We start from the raw sequence: 17480 nt of genomic DNA, 5'->3' as shown, positions 1-17480 counted from the left end.
CACCCCCCTTTAACTCCTTACTAGATTGCCTTGCTGAGGAGTCAGAAACCTGCTCACCTGTGGTCCAAGGAAGTAAGAGAGAGATAGCTTCTCAGGAGCTATCTATATATCCTGCCGGCTCCTGCTGTTTTTCGCTGAAAGGGTCTGTGTGCAAAATTCGCGCCCAAAGTTCGAATACACAAGAGAAAGGCTGTGATTGGTTGATTCAAATAAAGCTTGGAGTGGTTTGAATGTGCCTACATTCTGGGGCCGAAGTGTTCCCACCCACATCCGGAGCTCCCTGGGCTGAACAAAAGGGAGTAATGGGTGATTCAAAAACTCATCCATACTGATCTGTCCCCTATCAAAGTCTTTTCCGTAGTTTCGATGTGTTTCATTGTGTGTGTAAGGGGTTTTCAATGGGCTGGATTGCTGTGTAAACAGAGCCCTTTGTTCTGCGGTTTAGAGTAACAGCAGCTAATCCTTTATGTCAACATCCTGCAGTTTCAATAAATAAACATTGCCTCTGTAGAGAAGGGAAACTCCCTGGTTTGATTGATATGTCTGACTGCCACTGCTTGATCCTCCCACTTACACAGACACTTTGAGCTGCTTTCTTCTGTCTTTTGGCCATGCCTTTCTGACGGCCATTTTCAAACCTCTTTGCAATATACACAGTTCGAAACTCAGAGGTACCATTTTAATCTTAAAGTCCTGATGTTGTCCAAGAGTTCTGGGTATGCTTTTAAACGTTGTCCAAGCCAGAGACAATTCAAATCACGCAATTCTTCGTCCATGATGTGGACCAATATTTTCCGATCTTCAGGAATTTAGGGGATTTTTGTGAACCCCTACAGTCCCTCACCCAGCAACCATGCCCCATAAAGCACACACACCTCATTCTGTGCAGCCTGATCTGAAGCATTCCTGTCCTTCCGTATGAGTGCATTTACTGTTTTAGCGTGTCTCTCTAGCTCAGCAATGATTTCTTTTAAATGGACCGTCATATCTTGGTCCTCGTGTAGCTCTGAGCCTACCACTGTGTTCTCCTCTGTTAGGATCTTTCGTAATTGGGTTTTTAAGCCATTTATCTGTGTTTTCAGCTCCATGTCGTCCAGGCTGTTTATTACAGAGGATCCTCTATTATAAGTGGTGAAAATATCATTCCAGGTTCCCCTTCTTTGTCTCCCTGTGCCCATAGTATGCTCAGCCTGTAGAGTGTATAGCTCTGCTATGTCTACGTTAGCAAAGTCAAATTCGTAAAATTTTCTAAACATTTCCTTTAGTAGGGCTTGGTATAACTGTTCTGTCTCCTTAGGGCACCATTCAGGTAAGTGTACTTCTGTAATGTTTAGGATCACTGAAGCTACTGCATAGTGTACCCCCTGGTGTAATACCTTTTCGGTCGGCACTAATACTAACCCATTCCCTGGTCCCTTGGTGGTGGTAGGACACCTTTGTACTATGATCTGTGATGTCGTGGTCGTGGGCAGGGGCTTTCAGGGGCGTGCTATGAGTTTGGTGGCGTTGACTGGGATTGGCGAGTGTGGGAGCACGCACGCATGCCGGCTAGAATCCCACCCCATCGCCTTCCCGGTATCTTGCCATAGTCTGGAGAAGATGATGGATATGCCTGTGCAGCAGGCTCTCTCTGATCCCCACATGCAGATATAAATTCCCTGTTCCGACTCCCACCACTTATCCCAACACACACTCACTCCCCCATGGGTCCCTGTGATTGTCTGGTGGGTGTCGTTCCCCAATTGTTCCCAGTCGACTGTCCGTTCCCCGATGTCCCTGCTCAGCTTCCTGAGCCACCACCACCTATCCAGGGGAATCTGTCCCTTACATGTGAGGCACACACATATTCCCTCAGTGACGCTGACCCTTGTAGCCACGACCTGTACCCTGGGGCACGGGATGGAGGCCTACCCGTAGGTCAACCCAGTCTGGCTGGAGTATTGTGTCGAGTTAGACCCCAGCCACCCTGGCCACCTGCCCTCATGGAAGTAAATAGCGAGCTCCGCCACACCCCATTCACCACCCCCAGCGGTAATGATTGGTGCTCTCTCTCCCGAGCACCGATAAATGTGGTAGTCCTCCACGTCACCTTGGTCATCGATGCGCACCCCTGCCAGGGCGAGCAGGATCAGAAACTTTCCCATGCCGATTTCCTCTCTGTAGGGACACACAAAACAGATAGCCATGTCCCTGGAAGTTTCTCTAGCTTGACACAGTTACCGAGTTTCGAAAACTTAAACTTATCATAACTAAATTAAACAATAGTAAACCTAGAACTATCAAAACTATAAAACATACTTAAAATTCATCAGAGAAGCTGCCCGTCTCCGGACGGCCTGCCTAATTCTTGTGTGGCCTCTGTCTTTTGTGGCCTCTGGGCAGCTTGTACGCCGGGGCGTAAGGTGGTCTGTGCCGTCGGACCCGAAGAGCCCTTCTTAAACCAACTGGGAGTTTCCCTGAATCCCAGATGATCAGGGGAGTGTGCCCTCCTGTACTGCAGCACACTACCCCCTTCTGTGTGGCTTCCGATTCCCTGTCCTGTCCTGTGGGTTCCCCGCAGCCTGAGGCTGCAGGCTGGGGATCCCTCTTGCTTTCCTTGCCCAAGGCTGCCTCTCCTGTGAGTCCCTCACCGTTGGGGGCTGCAGGCTGGGGATCACTGTCCTTAGATTGATCCTTGGGCATTCCTTTTTGGGTTGCGACCCTCCCGGGGCTGAACCGTTTAGACTGGTACACTGGTGACCATGGTTGTAATGTCCGAGGATCAATAATACTCAGACTGCAGGAGAACAATAAAACAGGTATTTACTGAACAGAGAGTAATTCAAGACTGAAATACAGAAGCCTGCTATGGCTTTATATACAGGGGTGGTCACTGCCAGTACTGCAGTATAGAATCAGTTCTTCTCTTAAAGGCACATACACAACAATTCCTCCCCTTTTAGATAAACAGTACATAACATTCATTTAACAACTAAATAATAACTAATTACAATTACAATTTTCTCTGTACTATATACATCAACTGAAATAATCATTTAAACGTTCAGTCTTTGAGGAGGCTTCCTGATCCTGACTGGATAGCGCCTTTCTCGAGTATCCTGTTCTTGCGGCGGAGTTGATTCTGGCTCATTGTTATTGGTTGGTTCGTCAGCTTCCAATACCACTGCTTCTGAGGAAGACGCAATCTGTACTTCGGGTTGATTACCAGGTGCACCTGCTCGTGGTATGGGTTTGGCTTGTTCCTGTGACTCTAGAATCTGGTCAGCATTGCATCTCACGATGCTCTCTCCAACGTCCACTGTGTACATTAGTGGTCCCTGCTGTGTGCATATCGTTCCTGGCTGCCATTTTTCTGTTCAGTAGTCGCGGGCCAAGACTGGTTGCCCTATTTTGAAGCTCCTGGTTGGCTTCTCATTTATGTGCTGGAATTGCTTATCCTCAACATCTCGTCTTATGTTTGGTTTGAGCAAATCCAGGCGACATCTTTGTGGTAAACCACTTTTACCGTTTACTATCGTTACACTATAGTTATCACTGTTAGATCGTTTCCCTATAGTTATCACTGTTCACATTGTTGTATCACTGTACGAGGTCGCCTCTTGTCACGCTGCTATACCTGGGCTGACCACTGCCGACTCCGCCCATGGCTCCACCTACCTGCCCGGGTATAAAGGTGGTCGACTGGCTGGTATTCCTCCTTCTTGGATCCGATCACCCACGAGGGTGGGCTCTGTTATTTAGTCAATAAAAACCTATAGTTACTTTCTTAACTCGTCGCTTTTCATTGGACGAATTGATAGGTATATCAATTTTATTGACTAAATTTTAAAATGTCGTCACTTGAGCAGCCAAACAACCAGTCAACGGAGCAGCCAAACGACCAGCCAGACGCCCAGCTACAATAGCCACAGCAGCCGGCTTGGCTGCGAGCCCTCAAACCACCGTACCTGGATCTAAACCCACAAGCAACAAACGCAGCCCTCGACTTCAAACACTGGCTGTGCTGCTTCGAATCCTACCTGGAAGAATCCGGCGTCCCTCAGAGATCCAAACTAAGAGTTCTGACCGCCCAAGCGAGCCCTAAAGTATACGCACTCATCCAGGACATTACTACTTACGAGGCCGCTATCAACCTACTGAAACAACAGTACCGGAGCCCGGTAAATTCCATGTATGCCAGACACCTCCTAAGATCCCGCCCGCAACAGCCAGGAGAGTCTGTAGCTGAATTTTTATGGGCGCTACGAACACTCGGCAGGGACTGTGACTTTAAAGCAGTATCGGCTGCAGAAAACACTGAAGATAACATCCGCGATGCCTTCGTGAAAGGCCTTCGGTCCGACTACTCACGGCAGAGACTGCTGGAATCAAAGGACCTCGACCTGAACACAGCTGCAGCCTTGGCCTACTCCCTAGAAGTGACCCAGCGGGACCTCGAGGTGTATTCCAGGTACAGTTCGCGACTCTGGGACTCGGGCCCGACCCCGACCGCAATACCCCTCGTAGCGCCGCCCCCGGGACCTACCTCAGCGTCGGCGTCCCGGACCCGATCGGGACCGCCACCCCCGGTACCGGCTGCGACTTCGGACCCCCGCGACCGGGCCGCCGGCTGCTTCTTCTGTGGGCAGGCGAAACACCCGAGGTCGCGCTGCCCAGCCAAAAACGCGACGTGCTCCAGCTGCCTGAAGAAAGGCCACTTCGCGAAGGCCTGCAGAGGGAGAGCAGCAGAGGCCAGCAGTGCCTCATGCGAACTGTGGGGGCGGCCATCTTCTATCAAGGCCACAGATGAGCAATGGGGGTGGCCATCTTTGATCCAGGCAACCGACGCCAGCAGTGCCTCATGTGGGTTGTGGGGGCAGCCATCTTCTCCGCCATTTTGCCCCACCTCGTGGGCGCCTCCATTTTACCCACCACGCTCAACCGCCACCTTACCTCCAGACCTGACGACCGCTTCACCTATAGACTACAGCGACCCGCTCAGCCACACACTAGCCTCCGTCACACTGGACCAAGCTCGCCCGCATCAGCTGTCCAAGTCAATGATGGACATCAAAGTAGACGGCCACGCCACGACCTGCCTGTTCGACAGCGGAAGCACGGAGAGCTTCATACATCCAGACACGGTGAGCCACTACTCCCTCACTGTCCAGCCAACGCGCAACCGGATCTCGATGGCATCGGGGTCCCACACCACAGACATCAGCGGCTACTGTGTTGTGACCCTGTCGGTTAAGGGCACGGAGTATAAAAACTTTAAACTCCTCGTCCTGCCCCAGCTATGCGCTGCCGTCCTACTAGGGCTGGATTTTCAATCCCACCTCCAAAGCGTCACTCTAGCATACGGTGGACCCCTCCCCCCGCTCACAGTCGACAACCAGCAGCCTTTAAATCGCCCACCGCGTAACACCTGCGGCCTATCCACCCTCAAGGTCCCGCCACCTTCCCTGTTCGCTAACCTCACCCCCGACTGCAAACCCGTCGCTACCAAGAGCAGGCGGTACAGCGCCGGGGACAGAGCTTTCATTAGCTCTGAGGTGCAGCGTCTCCTGAAGGAGGGCATCATCGAGGGGAGCAGCAGCCCCTGGCGTGCCCAGGTTGTAGTCGTTAAGACCGGCAATAAAAACCGCCTGGTCATCGACTACAGCCAAACCATAAACCGGTACACCCAGCTGGACGCATACCCCCTTCCCCGCATATCTGATATGGTCAATCAGATTGCTCAATACCGGGTATTCTCTACCATCGACCTTAAGTCGGCCGACCACCAACTCCCTATCCGCCCCGAGGACCGCCAGTATACCGCCTTCGAGGCGAATGGCCGCCTCTACCACTTCCTTAGGGTCCCCTTCGGCGTCACCAACGGGGTTTCGGTCTTCCAAAGGGAGATGGACCGGATGGTTGACCAGAACGGGCTGCAAGCCACGTTCCCCTATCTAGATAACGTCACCATCTGCGGCCGCGACCGGCAAGACCATGACGCTAACCTGGAAAGATTCCTCCGTACGGCCCAACGGCTGAACCTCACCTACAATAAGGAGAAATGTGTGCTTAACACCTCGCGCCTTGCCATCCTCGGCTGCGTAGTAGAGAACAGAATCATCGGCCCCAATCCCGAAAGAATGCATCCCCTCATGGAGCTACCCCTTCCCCACTGTCCAAAGGCACTGAAGAGAACCCTGGGGCTCTTCGCCTACTATGCCCAATGGGTGCCAAATTATGCGGACAAAGCCAGACCCCTCATGAAGCCCACCTCCTTCCCCCTTACAGAAGAAGCGCGCGCGGCCTTCTCCCTCATCAGGGGAGACATTGCTAAGGCCACTATGCACGCAGTGGATGAGTCCATCCCCTTCCAAGTGGAGAGCGATGCATCCGACTTCGCCCTAGCCGCTACCCTCAACCAGGAGGGGAGACCGGTGGCCTTCTTCTCAAGGACCCTACAGGGCCCTGAGATCCGACACTCTTCGGTCGAGAAGGAGGCCCAGGCGATTGTGGAGGCGGTACGCCGCTGGAGGCATTACCTCGCAGGCAAGCGATTTACCCTCCTCACCGACCAGCGTTCGGTCGCTTTTATGTTTAATAACAAGCTGAGGGGTAAAATCAAGAACGACAAGATCTTGAGGTGGAGAATCGAGCTATCCACCTACGATTATGATATCTTGTAGCGGCCTGGTAAGCTGAACGAACCCCCTGACACTCTATCGTGAATTACATGCGCCAACGCGCAAATTGATAGATTTCAGACCCTCCACAACGACCTCTGCCACCCCGGGGTCACCAGGCTTTACCACTTCATTAAGGCCCGCAACCTGACCTACTCCATCGAGGAGGTCAGGACCATGACCAGGAACTGCCAGACCTGTGCCGAGTGCAAACCGCACTTCTTTAGGCCGGACAGAGCAAGCCTGATCAAGGCCACCCGCCCCTTCGAGCGCTTGAGCATCGATTTTAAGGGGCCCCTCCCGTCCTCTGACCGTAATGTGTACTTCCTCAACATTGTTGATGAGTACTCCCGTTTCCCCTTTGCCTTCCCCTGCCCAGACATGACCAGCACCACGGTCGTTAAATGCCTGAACGACCTCTTTGCCTTGTTCGGGTTCCCAAACTATATACATAGTGACCGGGGCGCCTCCTTCATGAGCGAGGAACTCCGCCAGTTCCTACTAGCGAGAGGCATCGCCACTAGCAGGACCACCAGCTACAACCCCCGAGGGAACGGCCAGGTGGAAAGAGAGAACGCGACGGTATGGAAGGCCGTCCTCTTAGCCTTAAAGTCTAAGGGCCTCCCAACCTCTCGCTGGCAGGAGGTCCTCCCGGCGGCGCTGCATTCCACCCGGTCACTACTTTGCACTGCCATTAACGCCACCCCCCATGAACGAATGTTTGTTTTCCCCAGGAAGTTGACTACGGGAACCACGCTACCAACCTGGCTGACCTCTCCGGGGCCTGTCTTGCTGCGAAAGCACGTGAGGGCCCATAAAATGGACCCCCTGGTCGAGAGGGTGAACCTCCTGCACGCCAACCCCCAGTACGCCTACGTGGCATACCCAGACGGGCGGGAGGACACAGTCTCCTTACGAGACCTCGCACCCTCGGGCACTCCGGAGACACCACCGCTACCCCCCCCCACCACCCCCCCAATTCCAGCCCAGGTAGACGGTACGCCGGAACCCCAAGAGCCTTCGCCTACCTCGCAGACGCCAGCATTAACACCGGAGAACGCAACACCGCCGCTGCGACGATCAGACAGGCTTACGAGGCCTCCGGACAGACTGACATACCAGAACTGGTAGTACACTTCACCCCGCCGGACTCAAATCTAAACAAGGGGTGAATGTGGTAAACCACTTTTACCGTTTACTATCGTTACACTATAGTTATCACTGTTAGATCGTTTCCCTATAGTTATCACTGTTCACATTGTTGTATCACTGTACGAGGTCGCCTCTTGTCACGCTGCTATACCTGGGCTGACCACTGCCGACTCCGCCCATGGCTCCACCTACCTGCCCGGGTATAAAGGTGGTTGACTAGCTGGTATTCCTCCTTCTTGGATCCGATCACCCACGAGGGTGGGCTCTGTTATTTAGTCAATAAAAACCTATAGTTACTTTCTTAACTCGTCGCTTTTCATTGGACGAATTGATAGGTATATCAATCTTAGCCTTCGGTTGAAGAAGATTATGGCTGGAGCTTGGTTGGTGACTGCATGTGTCGCATTCCGGTAAGCAAACAAGAAATTATCCACCTTGTGTTGTAGTGGTATGTCATCATTATGCATTGCCTTTATGGCCTTTTTAAAGGTCTGAACAAACCTCTCAGCCAATCCATTTGTGGCTGGATGATATGGGGCAGATGTGTAATGCTTCACCCCATTATTCCTCAGAAACCTCCGGAAATCCTCTGACACAAACTGTGGCCCATTGTCGGAGCAAATCTGTTCTGGCAAGCCATTCCTGGCGAAGATGGTCCGTAGGACTGCAATAGTTTTCTCCGTGGTGGTGGAGGACATTTTGATGACCTCTGGCCATTTCGAATGGGCGTCCACAGCGATTAGGAACATTGAGCCCATAAATGGACCAGCAAAATCAATGTGTACCCGTTGCCGTGGAGATGAGGGCCACTCCCATGGATGTAGCGGGGCCTGTGGTGGAGCGTTTTGGACCTTCTGGCATCCTGTGCATCTCTTGGTCATATCCTCGATTTCTTTATCGATTCCCGGCCACCACACAAACGCCCTGGCTAGGCTCTTCATTTTTACCCCTCCCAGATGACCCTCATGAAGCTCATTGAGCACTCTATCTCTCAACTTGGGTGGAATTACCACTCGGGATCCACACATCAAGGTCCCCCGGCACACTGACAGTTGTTCTCTCCTTGGCGAGAATGCTGGCAACAGTGAGTCGCCATATGCTGGCCATCCCTTCACCGTCAAATCATAGACCCGAGAGAGTGTCGGGTCATTTCGGGTTTCCTTCTCTATACTTGAGTTTGTAACAGGTAGACATTTGACTATGGTCGCATGGAATATCTCAACAGGGTCCACTGCAGGTGCTTCCTCTACTGTAGGCAACGGTAGGTGCAACAGCCCATCAGCGCTTCCATGCTGTTTCATACCCTTGTACTCTATGTCGTACTGATGTGCCCCTAGAAAAAGTGACCATCTTTGCAGCCATTGCACCGTCATCACCGGAACGCCCTTCTTTGGGTTAAAAATGGAGACCAGGGGCTGATGATCAGTCAGTAGGGTGAATTTCTGCCCGTGCAGATAGTGATTGAACTTCTTCACCCCCCACACCAGGCTGAAGGCCTCCCTGTCAATCTGGGCGTAGTTACGCTCGGCTGAGGTTAACGAGCGCGACGCAAAGGCTATTGGCCTCTCTGAACCGTCAAGGAATTTGTGTGACAGCACCGCTCCGATGCCGTAGGGAGATGCATCACATGCTAACCGAATCGGTAGTGTTGGATTGTAGTGGGCCAATACTTCTTTTGAAGTGATTAGGCATTTACATTTCTGAAAGGCACGCTTACACTCATCACTCCATTTCCATGTTACTCCAGTTTGCAATAGTGCGTTCAGTAGGTGCAGAATTGTAGATAAATTCGGCAAGAACTTATGGTAGTAGTTCACCAACCCGAGGAACGACCTCAGTTGCAACACATTTTCCGGTGCTGGAGCCTTGACTACAGCCTCAATCTTGTCCGGCGACTTATGCAACCCTTCCTCATCAATCATGTGGCCACAATACGAGATTTGTCTCCTGAAGAACTCACATTTGGGGCGGTTGGCTCGTAGCCCATATTCCTGTAATCTCGTGAGCACCTGCTCCAGGTTGGCAAGGTGTTCACTGTCATTTTCGCCCGTAACCAGGATGTCGTCCAAATAACACTGGGTCCCCGGGATCCCTTGCAGGACTTGTTCCATTGCCCTCTACCAAATAGCCGGGGCTGATGCTACTCTGAATACCAGTCGATTTTACTGGTAAAGGCCTTTGTGAGTGTTTATCGTGAGGTATTTCCTAGATGCTTCTTCCACCTCCATTTGTAGATACGCTTGGGACAGATCAATCTTTGTAAAGCGTTTCCCTCCAGATAGTGAGGCGAAAATATCTTCTATCCGTGGAAGTGGATATTGTACTGTGTGCAGGACTGGGTTCACAGTTACCTTGAAGTCCCCACAGATGCGAACCTTCTTCGGTTCCCCAGGCGTGCTGCTCAATGATTTCTTCATTACAGGAACGATGGGTGTGGCCCACTCGCTCCAGTCCACCTTGGACAGCACACCCGAACGCTCCAGACTCTCCAGCTCTGCTTCAACGGCTGGGCGGATCGCGTAAGGCCGTAAAAAATTTTGGGTTTGCGTTATCTTCGATTTTATCGTTGCTGTTACTCCTTTTAGAGTCCCAAGTCCTTGTTGGAACACCTCTTTTGCATCAATTAGAATTTTTGACAGTCGCCCAGGTGTGACGTCATCATCCTTTTTATCAGTCACAGTTAGCGCCTGAATGGAATGCCAATCCAATTGTATTTTTTGGATCCATTCACGTCCCAATAATGGTGGTCCTCCATCTGGTAGTATATATAGATACAGTTTCTGTGTTTCCTTGCCGTTGTATTCAACTGGCACCCTTATTTTTCCTCTGTGGTAGATTTTTTGCCCCGTGTATGTCTTCAATACAATGGACGTGTCCTTCAAGGGTATGTGTGAGAATAGCCGCTCATAGTCTCGTCGATTCATGACAGTTAGGGCTGATCCTGTGTCCAATTCCATCTTTACTGGGGACCCTGCTATCATGAGGGTGACCCAAATGGTTTGGTGATCCTCCTTTGCGATCACATTGTGTAACTTTAGACAACTTAGTCTCCTGCTCCCGGAGTCCTTATCACTCTCCTGATCTTCCGAACTACTGTCTGTCAATTTCTTTACTTTCTTGTACTTTTCCTTAGTAGTTCTTGTAGTGTTGGTTTTCTTTCCCGACCTGCAGACTCTTGCTATGTGTCCCATTTTCCCACATTGCATGCATACTTTGTCCTTAACCCAGCAGTCCTTCTGATCATGGGTTGTTCTGCCGCAGCAATAGCACTTTTCTGCTCCATACGCCATTTCGTTAGCGCTGTATTCCTGTGGTTTCTGTTGTATTTCCGCAGCTCCCCGTGCTGCTGCTTCGTAGGATACTGCCACGCTGAAAGCCTGTTCTAACATCAGGTCCTTTTCCGAAAGTAATCGTTTCTGGGTTCCTTCACTCTGGAGCCCGCAGACAAACTTATCCCGCAAGGTGTCTGCCAGTCCTGCTCCGAACTGGCAGTGCTTCGATAACTTGCATAGTTCCATAAGATAGTTAGCATTGTTCTCATCTTTGTGCTGGTTTCTTTTATGGAACGTGAATCTTTCTGCTATCAGCAGCGGTGTAGGGTTTAGGTGTTCCTGTAAGATATTAACAATCTCTTCAAAACTTTTCTCCATTGGTTTAGCTGGGGTAATTAAATTCCGCAATAGGCCGTACGTTCTCGCGCCCATCAAATTTAATAATACCGACGCCTTCTTTCCATTGGCCACCTCATTGGCATTGCAGTACACTTCAATTCTTTCCACATACGTGGTCCAGTCTTCTACCTCGTTGTCGAAAGCAGTGATACTGCCACTCTTCGGCATCTTGGGTGATTTAAAATGGCGCCTCCTGCACTTTTTCTTCTTCCCCAATGTAATAAAATGGCGCCTCCCGCGCTTTTCCTTCTTCCCCAATGGAATAAAATGGCGCCTCCCACGCTTTTCCTTCATCCCCTTGCTGCCACGCTGCTCCTAGCGTTCTACAGGGTAATGGCGGCGACCCACGGCTTCAGCGCGTCTCACTTTTCCTTCCCCGCATTCTATCCTCGCCACGCTGCCCTGTTCTTGAGCATCGACCGCGCCCTGTGCGCTCCACCCTCTCTCTCTCTCTTCCTCCCGACGACGCTGCACGGCCCCTTTGCAGAGCCGCTCGATCGAGCCCGAGCCCGCCGCAGTCTGGAAGGGTCAGCGCACTACCTGCTACCAGCACGACTTGCTGGAACACCTCGACTGGGGAGCCAGGCCCAGCTCTCCACAGCCTCCCCTGCAACTCTCCGATGGATCCCTGGGCGGTTGCCCGCGGTCGATGCCCGCCGTTCTGACTTCGACCTCCAAGAAGCTTCTCTTCAGGGAAAAGATCCGCGTGAGGTGATGCAGTACTGCAGGTGAGTTCAAACCTGCCCGTCGCCAGTGTAATGTCCGAGGATCAATAATACTCAGACTGCAGGAGAACAATAAAACAGGTATTTACTGAACAGAGAGTAATTCAAGACTGAAATACAGAAGCCTGCTGTGGCTTTATATACAGGGGTGGTCACTGCCGGTACTGCAGTATAGAATCAGTTCTTCTCTTAAAGGCACATACACAACAATGGTGGTTTAGGCTGTGGTATGCGAGGAGACCTTCTTAGGGCTCCGGTTACTGGGGGTGTGTCCCAAATAATTGATGGGATGGCCCCTCCAGTGACACAAGGCACTGCCCCCACCAGTGCGGTCTGTGAGTCTGCCACAGCTGCTGGCTGAGGATCTCTATCCTTAACCTTATCCTTTGCTTCCTAACCCTCCTCGTCCCACTCCACCTGGGTTTCCCCTGGTGCCATTGAACAGACCATGCCTCTGGCCTCAGACAAAGCTTGGGTCAATTTTTTAATCCTTTCTTCACAGGGACCGTGATCAGAGTCTTCATAACCCTTACTTCTAGTTCCCTTATGAACTATTTTAATGTCCCTTAGCTGATCCTCCAAACCGTCAGCTCTCGTGGTTAATCTTGCGTTCTCCTCCCATAAGGCCTGCTCATTTAACCTGGCCTCCGTAACCTGGCACCGCAGATATTCCCCCATATTATGGGAGGTCTCTTCCTGGGCGCGTCTTTCAAGGGGACACAGGTAGACAGGCTGCGCTGGTTCTAGTCATAGGTCTGGGTTGTATGGGGCAGATGGGGTTAAAGCACTAGTGGCGGTGGCTACCTTTCCTGGGCCATTTAATAAAGCTCGGATCGCAGCTACGACTGAGTCAAACATGGGGAGAGAGGTCGGTGTTTCGGTTCTTGGGGCAGGAGCTGGGGTGTTCTTTCCTATGTTATCCTTCCACGGATTCCTACAGTCCCTTCTCCAATGTCCATTCTTCCCGCACCCGAAGCAGTTACGCTCCATGTTGGAAGGGTTACCCCCTTCCTGGTGCCATTCTTTCTTATTCTGGCTAAGTTTAATTTCATGAAGCTTTCCTTTTGGTGGGTGTTCTTCTATCCCTCTACCGTTCCAGTAAGCCAGGGTCAGTTGTCTGACAACTGTCACCTCGGTGACCTGGGGGCCTTTTGGGTCAAACCACAGCTCAGCCTTGGCCCTGATCCGCAGCAAACTGTTTGCCACCAGGCTTTGGAGACAGTGGGCCAACTCGACCTGGTTATCTAAAAGCTGGATCTGCCGCTGGGAGCAGACCAACCAGATGGCTTTCTCCACAGACTTTGTATGATCCTTGCTCTCAGTCCATTTGGCTATAGCATCCATCGGACGCTCAGCACACAACAGACTGAGCACCCATTTGTTTGTTATATTTACTTTCTCAAACACGTAAGAGGAAATCCTTTTTTCCATCTTCGTCCTTTCCTCAAAAGCAGTGTCTACTGCATCACATCCCGTTTGCCAAGCTCCTGCCACGGTCGCCATTATGTAGCTGGTGGTGTTTGGGGTCAGCTTCACCTCTGACTTATGAACGGTTCGAATCGCTCCCACTCCCTTGGTTCTAAACCTTGGACTTATTTGGGGGTTGTGATAAAATTGCAGCAGACAACTGGTTTTGGTGCAAGAACTTTGAATTTTATTTGAGAAAGAAAATACAACACAATAATAACACTCTAATAAAATGGGGAAACACTTCGACATACACGAGGGAAAAATTGCAGTCGACAAATATCTCACCCTTCCCAATCCCACCTTACTAGCTAAGTTAGGCTCTAAAGGGACCAGGGATATTGCTCACCAAAATGACTCCTTGACAGTTGAGCTCGTTCATGATTTTGGGGTTCACTAGATGTGTCAGTTGGGGCTTGCTGTACCCCAGACGTGGTAGAGGACTTCACCTGCGTATCTGGTCAGTCTTCGTGAGTCCGCTGATGCGGTAGGGTGCGTATTGGATCCATCAGGTGAGTACCCAATTTTCTTTGGTTAGAAATAGGGCTTAGAGTCATTTTGAATAAAATCTTACCCAGGGGTAAGTCAAGATAGTTTGTAGAGTGGAAAAACTTATGGATCTTCGGTTTCTTCCGAGTTGGTTTTTCGTTGGTCGCAGTGGCCCAATATTACCCGGTTGGCTGAGGGTAATATTCGATTGGTTGTTTCGTGGGGCCCTTGGTGCCACAAGGTGTCCGATAGTGTGTTACTTCTTCTTCTTCTTCTTCGAGAGAGAGAGAGAATTGATTCGAGATGCTTGCTCCTTGATCTTGATGTTACTTGATGATGGCTCTTCTTGAGCTCCTTTCTTCTTTCCGATCCAACTGTACTCTCACTGTACTCTTTTGACTGTTGAACAGGCTTCCAATTATACTAATCGAGGCCTGCTAATCTATGCGCCAAATCAGTTTAGGTTTATTGTTAGATTTTTGGCGGGCTCATTAACATTGAGTGGTGTAAAATGTTTAAGCGGTTTCAGGATGGCTTCCTGCGCTGTTGAAGTTGTTTAAAGATGTGAGAAGTGGTTTCAGGATGGTTTTCCTGAGCTGTTGAGCTCTTATTTAATTGTGGTGAATTGTCCTCAAGCTTTGAGTTTCCTGTGGGGCCTGAGATTCTTTGTAGATTGGCAAAGTGATTTGTTTTATGCATGTTTTTGTATGGGTCCTGTGAGGCTAGTTTTCCGTGGGTCTATTGTTAGCATGTAAATTTCTTGAAAGGGGCTGAGTGACATTTACAGTTCCCCCAGACAGTTTGACTATCTCGGATACTCAAAATATCTACTGCAGAGGTAGATCCCAAGTTCTGCAACACCCTTTTCCCAAAACATATCTGAACACGTCCTTTTAAAATGCCAAGTCTGTTTCTGACCTTGAATCTCTTTGTTAGGCCCAACATGCCTTTTTATCACTCCTGAAGTTTTTAGCAAGGGTCCAAAGTCAATTTTAATAGGGTTTTCTTTCATTTTGGGGGATCTGTTAATGTTGAGAATCTTACAGAATCTTGGTGCAGACTTTGGCCTACTGCTGGACATATTGGCTGAATGAATCGATCACACCACTGGCCATAAAGTTTAAAGTCTGCAGAAGAAGCAAGGATGCTTGCAGGCCTTAAATCCAGCAGCATTGATGACATCATCGGAGGTGACTTTCAGAATGGAAAGACTCATTGGGCCAGGGGTTCCCACACGCTGGGAATCAATTGGCCAAATAGGTGAAAATCGCATTTTTCCCCCACATCAGTCGGTGGATAACACGAAAAGTGGCTGACACACCCCCAGCCCGCCCCAATGACAAAATTGAGCCCTTTGCACCTTCCTCACATCTTACTTTTCCACCTAGCTTTGTATCATCAGCAAACCTTGATACATTGCACTTGGTCCCTTCATCTAAGTCATGAATAAAGATTGTTAATAGCTGAGGTCCAAGCACTGATCCTTGTGGCACCCCACTAGTTACAGCCTGCCAACCTGAAAAAGACTCATTTATCCCTACTCTTTGTTTTCTGTCTGTTAACCAATCCTTTATCCATGGTAATACCTTACCCCCAATCTGATGTGCCCTTATCTTGCTTAATATTGTGTCTGTACCTTTCTACCTAGACACAATTAGAACTCAGAACCCAGAGATTCAAACATGAAGTGCTTTATTCAGGAAGGAAAGGGACGTTCTGGAGAGTTCCGAACAAAGAGAGCTAAACTTAACCAAGAGAACACCCAACCATGTATCTGCTGTGACAGCGCCACCGTAGGTGGGAGGAGAACACACAATACATAACATATTCCTCCCCTCTTAAATGAAAGGTCCACATTATTCCTCAACAGGTAAGTTACTTTCAATGCACTCAACTAACCAAGGGTAGAGGTAGACTGCCCCAAACCCTGACTTTACCCTGGGGTTTATTCTGCCCCAGTCTTGTGGGTAAGTCACTAAGCCTACAGATCCAAGCGTCTTGGAGGCTGCCGCTCTCTGACAGGATACCGGCAGTCATCGCTGGCTTCCACAGCAGTAGGCATTGACAAAGGCCTGGATGGAGAAGGTGCCTGTGTCAGTCGAAAGTCAGGAGTTTGTACAGGTGGAACAGTCTCTATGACTTCCTGTATAGGAGAAGAGCACTGTGGCAAAGGATGCTGGTTTGCGGTATCATCCGGAAACAGTTCAGGCCAACCAGCCGTTGGAGCCTCTGTGGCTGTCTTTGCTCCTAACAACAGTTGATCTGTGTGTCTTCTCCAGACGACGTCCTCGGCAGTCTCAACCATGTAAGACACAGGGCCCGTCTGCGCGATTACCATAGCAGGAACCCATTTCAGTCCAGTGTTGTAGTTTCGAGCTAGGACGTGCTCTCCAGGGTGAAACTGTCTCTCCTTGGCTCTTTTCTCTCTCTTTTCAACTTGAGCTTGTTGTTGACAATGGACAACCTGTTCTGCCCTTGGCGGTTTGAGTAAGTCAAAACTTGTCCGCAACTGCCTCTTCATCATGAGCAAAGCGGGGGAAGTTTTGGTTGTGGCATGCGGCTCATCCCTGTAGGACAACAGGAAGCTGTTCAGATGTTGGTGGATTGAGCCCTGACCTTGCGATGCCTTCAAGGCGTGCTTCAAAGTTTGCACGAACCTTTCTGCCAGGCCGTTAGTAGAGGGATGATAGGGTGCAGACCTGATGTGTTGGACACCATTCACATGCAGGAAGGTTGCAAACTCCTGTGATACAAATTGTGGACCATTGTCACTTACAAGTTGTTCCAGTGAGCCATAACGGCTGAACATCTCACCAAGTTTCTCAATTGTTTTCTCTGTCGTGGTAGACCTTGTGGTGTATGTGCCTTTAAGAGCCCCTGTGTACTGTAATGCCGGTTGTAGTGGCGCTTCGTAATTTCCAAACATGTAGCCACTGAGCTTTGAGGCTTTTAACAATGACTAGACGCGCGTCGAAATAAAACGTTCCAAAACGTAACTTTGTCTTTAAACTGTTTACTGTAACACCTTACAAACAGAATTACAAAGCAAAACACGTTTAAACGAACACGGTCAAAAACTGTATTGCTCCAGCCATCAAAGCTTTTACCTTCTCTCTAGCCTCGTGGAGCTTGAACTGTAAAATGGCTGGATACCATGTGACAAGCTTAAGGACTGTACCATTGTAGCAAGAATAAAGTGGGTATCTCAGACTATACTATTGGGACAAGAAAATAGGGGGTTTCTCAATACAATAAGTCAGTCAGGTAAATTAACTGTATTATACTATTTAACCAATATTTTAAAGTATTTTCTTTCT

This window comes from Somniosus microcephalus, chromosome 4 (genome assembly GCF_052327205.1).
Source record: "Somniosus microcephalus isolate GS21.2 chromosome 4, FLI_Smic_1.0, whole genome shotgun sequence".
Taxonomy (NCBI): domain Eukaryota; kingdom Metazoa; phylum Chordata; class Chondrichthyes; order Squaliformes; family Somniosidae; genus Somniosus; species Somniosus microcephalus.
This window is presented reverse-complemented; position numbering follows the sequence as displayed.